Source organism: Ixodes scapularis, unplaced genomic scaffold (assembly GCF_016920785.2).
Source record: "Ixodes scapularis isolate PalLabHiFi unplaced genomic scaffold, ASM1692078v2 PGA_scaffold9__187_contigs__length_104089568, whole genome shotgun sequence".
Taxonomy (NCBI): domain Eukaryota; kingdom Metazoa; phylum Arthropoda; class Arachnida; order Ixodida; family Ixodidae; genus Ixodes; species Ixodes scapularis.
Genome location: NW_024609884.1, coordinates 3,717,050 through 3,723,308, shown reverse-complemented (window position 1 = coordinate 3,723,308; position 6,259 = coordinate 3,717,050). Strand labels below are relative to the sequence as shown.

Sequence of the window (6,259 nt, the reverse complement as noted above, 5' to 3'; positions counted from 1 at the left end):
GGCAGGTCGTTCATTCCAAGTTGGTACGGATGTCACGGAACAGGGGCCAAGTATTCTTCTTTTTCACTGTTTTGGCAAAGAGTTGGGGACTGATAGAGACGCCGAGAATAATCAGTGTAGGAACAGATCTCAGTGAAAGAAAACTTAGCAAACGATTTGTGGGCGAGTTAATTAACGATACAATATCTTTAAAAATATATTTCATTATTACGTGCTTTAGTAAACCATATTGTTTTTGCACTTTTATAATGGCTGATCATTTAGCGTGTTTGGCTCCGATACTCCTCAGCGGTACATATTGGAGTGAAATATAACTCGTCCTGAAACTTCTTTTTAGGTAACCATTGTAGGTTCCAACATTATAGAATAGGCCGTTATGTGGCACCTCGTTTATTGCTTTAGGCGGGGCTTCGTTAAAAAAAGAAGCGTTTATCGTAATTTCGCGAACCTTCTACGGGCAGATTTTGCAACGCTTCCCGCTTTTTTGGTTCGGCATTACAACCGCGATCTTATCGTACAGGGTGCAATGCCACGCTGACCCAAGCGCGCGGCGAGTGGCACAGTCCGCGCCACCCGGCCTTCTACCCTCCGGGCCTGCACTGTTCGGTGACTATCCAGGCACCAACGGGGCACCGGGTTCTCGTCCGCATCCCGTTCCTCGAGCTTCCTCCACTCAACTCACCGAGCTGCGACCAGGATTCTCTGGTACTGGGGCCTCTGGTCGGCTATGGCGCCGAGAGCGTGGTGCTCTGCGGAAGCCGCCGGAACTTGACCTACCTGTCTCTCCACGAGAACGTTCGATTGGATTTTCGGAGCGACTCCCTGGTCGAGGCCGAAGGCTGGACGGTCAAGTACGAGTTCGTCCAACTCTGCCGGAACGAGACGCTGCAGGAGGCCTCCGGGCGCGTCTGCCACCCTCCGGGGAAGGCCGCCTCCTTGCTCTACTCTGCGCCGGGAGACTGCCATCTGTCGCTGTTCGCGCCCCTGGGCTACGAATTCCAGCTGAGCTTCGGCGCGCTCCAAGTGTCGGCGGCCCGAGGTTCTTCCTCGTGTCCCGACAGCTTCCTGGAGGTGTCCTCGGGGGGCGTGGAGCACCGCTTCTGCGGCAACTGGACCGGCAGCCCCGAAGTGGCCGCGCTCAGATCGACGGGAAACGTGATGCTCATCCGGGTCCACATGGAAGACGTTGGCTCCCTCCGAGCCCTGGGCTCTGCCAAGGACGAGCTGGGCTTCTGTGCGGTCTACAATACGCTGCTGGTGAACGAGTCTCTGGCCGAAGGCTGCCAGTTTGGCTGGGTGTCCTGGGGTCTGCACTGCTACAGAGTATTCAACGAGAGCGCCCCCTGGGCCCGAGCCAACGACGTCTGCGTGCAGCAGGGAGGTCACTTGGCCAGCGTCACAGGGGAGCCGCTCCAGGCCTTGCTGGATGCCATGCTTTTCACCAGGTGAGCATAACAAAGCGCTATGCTGCTCGAGCTTCTAACAATCGAGCTCTGAACTATCAGAGGTTCCCGCTTGTATACTGCCCCACGTTGCACACAAAACACCGAGCATTTGTCTTCCTCTGATCGCTGTAGTCAATGAGATGGGCACACGGCATCATACCTCAATGGTCACTCGGCCTCAGGGTTGAAGAAGGGCGTACACCCCCTTGTCCACTGAAACGCTATTACCGTCGAAACACAACACCAATGCACTTTCCTCTGACTACGCCGGCGGTAGGAAGACCAGTGGTTAGTGTTCCGAATGCGTCGCGTGGCTGTATACACTGAGGGACCTTCGAGAGTGCATTAGGTGTGCAAAACTATTGATAGTACTATCGATAATGAAAGCCAAATTTAACTATCTATAGTGAAAAAAAAAACTATGGATGTCCATCATCGTAAAACGACAGTACTATTGATAGCATACTATCGATAGTATACTATTGATAGTCGACGACTGATAGTCGACTATCGTAAAACTATCGATAATATGCTATCCATAGTCGACTATGAATAGACGGCAACAGTGAAGCTCGATAGCATATTATGGACTATCAGGAAATTGTTTATAGTCTAATATTGAGAGACTATTGATAACCAACTATCGTCATGCCATCAATAGTGTTTTATTTGGTGACGAAGAATGCTATGTGTCAATCCAGGAAATGTCGTGTAGCTCGGAAAAAAACGCAACTGCAATTAGAGACTTCTGTATAATTATCGAGGACAATTTAAACATATTGAAAAACAATCAGAAAACGGCACAAATATTGGAACTCATGACAATAAACTATTGAGCCTTGGAACCTATTCACAATAAACTATTAAAAATCGATTGTATACTATTGAAAAAAACTATGGATAAAAAGTTAACTTAATAAATTATAAAAAAAAAAAAGTTGCTTCTGGGGTGAGCTTTTTGCTCCTTAAAGGTAAAGCTCAATAAAAAAAAATAATGAAAAAAACTAAATTTTTGTTGCCTTTGATAAGTGAACTACCTGTTGCATACATCTGGAACTCTGTTTGAATTTGATGCTAGCGATGGTGATCGAATCCGCAAGTGTGGGGACATGACTTTACCCGGATGAAAATATAAGTGTGACGTTTATTCGACCCTAACATGTTGCGAGAAAGAAAGGAAACACTATTGGCCTGTCGAATTCACAAGCTTTTTTCACTGAAATAACGCCTCATGGCCAGCTATGTCGTTACTTGGAATACAGGAAATTTTTGTTTTTATCCTTTATTTTTTGATCCACTTAGCGTTATGTTCCCAAACTTATTATATTAAAAAAAAAAAACTAAAAGCATCAGTAACTAATCATGTTGGCTTGGTATAAGCCTCTTATCTGATAATGTTCAATTTGAAGTCTCCGCAATGTTCGAGGCGGGGTTTGAGCCGCACGTCCGGAAGCTTCCTGGCTCGAGACGACGTCCATTCCCCGAAGTGAAGAACCCAGGGGTTCAGTGGAGGTGGGAGACTTGGTAACGTAACGAACGGTTTAATTACATGGTAGCGATACAGTCGTCAAATCCGAGAGAACAACGGAGCAGCCTTGCGCTCCGCCTTATATAGGGTCCGTTTCTCCCTCACTCCCCGCCAGGGCAGCCAGTGCGATGCAGCAACCCGCCGTCAAGTGCGATGCAGCAAAGTCCGCCGTCCAGTGCGACGTAGCCAAAGTTCTCCGCAGTTAGGCCATGCCTCTCTCCCTTTCCCGAGCGCACCAACCACCACGCACACACACACGTCCCGCTAACGTCACGGGCGCGTTGAGACTTGTTGCCGCAGGCCCCGTCACGCAGGCGACGGTCCCGGACTCGTCGGGACTCGTTTCGCGCAGGCCCCGACAAGCGGGCGACGGTCCCGGACTCGTCTTGACTCGTTTCCGCAGCATTGAAACTCGGAAGAAGGTCGTCGAAGGTTCCATTCTTAACAGCCCCTCCGGGGCCAGGGAAACCTCGAATGGCCGGTGATACTATCGCTGGCCTGAAGAGGTGGGCTTGGAGTAGGCCTTGAGAAGATGCTGCAAGCACTAAGCAAACTCCCAAACCTCTCACAACAGAGGCATCAGCGGAAACGTCCCCCACAACACCACGCCACACCGCAGTCAAACGCTCGGAATCCGCCAGAGACCCGCCAGACTGGATTACGGATTACCAAAATTTGCCAAAACAATGCAATTTAAAACCTTAGGACAATTTCGGGTATCGAGACCCGCTGTCGCCAAAGCAAAACTCATTTTTCCAAAGAGGTCACTATGAACAAAATACAAAAAGACAAAAACTCTTCGCAATTTGTGAGGTCATTTTGGGGTTTTAACGAAGTGCCCCCACTTAGATCCTCATTCCCGTGGATGACGAAAACCTCTGAGATCATCCCTACTCTTTTTGGTGATATCAGAAAAATCTGCTCAATCCATCGGCATTGCTGTTAAATTTGCCTTTCCTCTTTCTTACGCTGAAGTCATAGTGATCGATTTTCACGTGATTTCTAGACGTGAAAATGCGGTCCTTATAGCGCCGATAAAACAATCCGCCTTTTTCATGCCCCGTCACATTGGTCCTAGCAATCGCCTGAGCTGTACCGCGAAACCCTGACACACTAGGGTCGCTCTTCTGCTCGACTGTCAAAGACACTCTGTCTACTCGTAACAAAGGACCAAAGTCATGTGACACCGGAGCTACGAGAGATCCTTTAATGATCCCGTCTTTTTCCGCCTTTTTCGCCGGCGCGTTGGGACGGCGTAAGCTTTCTAGTGCTATGAGGTCGGGCTGTTCTACAACCCGGACCCCCTCATCCCGTTTCTCTGCCTCCAACTCTGGGAGTGCTTGCTCCCCGTCAGCTGCCTTTCGCTCTGGATCACTCGTCAACAAAGGGGCGAGCTGACGCGATTTGGACCTCGTACACGACTGAACGAGTCCTTCTCCCAGTTGTTGACCCCTTTCGCGCAGCAGGAAATCTGACCGGTTAGAAAACAAATAGGGATACTCCAACGGGACTGTTTGCGAGACAGCCGCCTCTGTCACTAGCTCTCCGAACGGGCCAGTTATCCTTACTCTCGCCATAGGCAGACAGACACTGTGCTTCTCGAGCAGCTGCTTGATCCAAACTACCTTTCCAGTAAAGTCGGATGTCGTTACATACGACGGATGAACAACGTCCATCGTCGCTGCACTGTCCCGAAGCACCCTGCACGGCTTTCCGTTTACCTGGAGCTCGTGAAGATAGGGACGAAGAAGCTCCAGGTCCCTGTCACTACCGCTCACGTACGAGAACACAACCCGCGGTTTGTTACACCTGGCGGCTGTGTGTCCCGGCTCCTGACAGTTGTAGCACAGGAACGGCTTCCTTGCCTCGAACTGCCCTTTTTGGCTTTTCCGTGCCTCGTCTCCGTTCGAGGGATCTCCGTTCGAGGGATCTCCGCTCTTTTCTGGGACCTTTTTTTCTGTTTCTGGCTTCTCGGGCCTTTTTTCTCGCGAGCCGTTTCCCTGTTGGAAGGTCTTGCGCTGATCGCTCCGGCCGGGTTCGCTTTCCTCTCCGCTCAGCTTTCTACGCGTTGCGTACTCTTCGGCTAGCTCAGCGGCCCTTTCGACAGAGTCGACTCCTACCCTGTCCTGCACCCAGAGCTTGACTGACTGCGGAATGCTACGAAAGAACTGTTCGAGGCACACACACTCGACTACCTTGTCTCGGCTTTCGTACACTTCCTCGCTCTTCAACCATTCTATCAAGTTGGTTTTAAGCCCGTACGCGAATTCCGAGTAGCCCTCGCTGCTCTTTTTGGATGCGTTTCTAAACCTTTGACGGAACGCCTCGGCAGAAAGGCGATACCGCTTCAAAAGGCTCGACTTCACCTTGTCGTAGTCGTCCGCGTCTCTAGTACTAAGGCGCGCGACAACCTCTGCAGCCTCACAGGGCAACAAAGTCAAAAGCCGTTGCGGCCACGTTTCTGGGGCGAAGCTCAACTTCTCACATGTCCTCTCAAAGTTAACTAAGAACAGGCCCACGTCTTCCCCAACTTTAAACGGCTGCAGGAGCTTCTTCATTTGATACGACTCGGCCTCACTTGCTCGTACCGGAGCCCCAACTCTACTGTTCTGCGAGTTTAATCGCTGTTGTTCAATTTCGAGCTCTAGCCTTTTTAGCGCTCGTTCCTCTGCCGCTGCAGCCTGCGCTCGTTCCTCTCTTGCTGCAGCCTGCTCCTGTTCTCGTTCCTCTTTCGCTGCAGCCTGCGCTCGTTCCTCTCTTGCTGCAGCCTGCTCCTGTTCTCGTTCCTCTTTCGCTGCAGCCTGCGCTCGTTCCTCTCTTGCTGCAGCCTGCTCCTGTTCTCGTTCCTCTTTCGCTGCAGCCTGCTCCTGTTCTCGTTCCTCTTTCGCTGCAGCCTGCGCTCGTTCCTCTCTTGCTGCAGCCTGCTCCTGTTCTCGTTCCTCTTTCGCTGCAGCCTGCGCTCGTTCCTCTCTTGCTGCAGCCTGCTCCTGTTCTCGTTCCTCTTTCGCTGCAGCCTGCGCTCGTTCCTCTCTTGCTGCAGCCTGCTCCTGTTCTCGTTCCTCTTTCGCTGCAGCCTGCGCTCGTTCCTCTCTTGCTGCAGCCTGCTCCTGTTCTCGTTCCTCTTTCGCTGCAGCCTGCGCTCGTTCCTCTCTCGCTGCAGCCTGCGCTCGTTCCTCTCTTGCTGCAGCCTGCTCCTGTTCTCGTTCCTCTTTCGCTGCAGCCTGCGCTCGTTCCTCTCTTGCTGCAGCCTGCTCCTGTTCTTGTTCCTCTTTCGCTGCAGCCTGCG

The 6,259-nt window shown here is 51.4% G+C and overlaps 1 pseudogene; it reads right to left on the bottom strand.

Moving 5' to 3' along the window:
• Positions 1-3,863: 3,863 nt before the first annotated feature.
• On the bottom strand, positions 3,864-5,624 carry LOC120849096 (annotated as a pseudogene).
• Between the last annotated feature and the right edge of the window lie 635 nt (positions 5,625-6,259).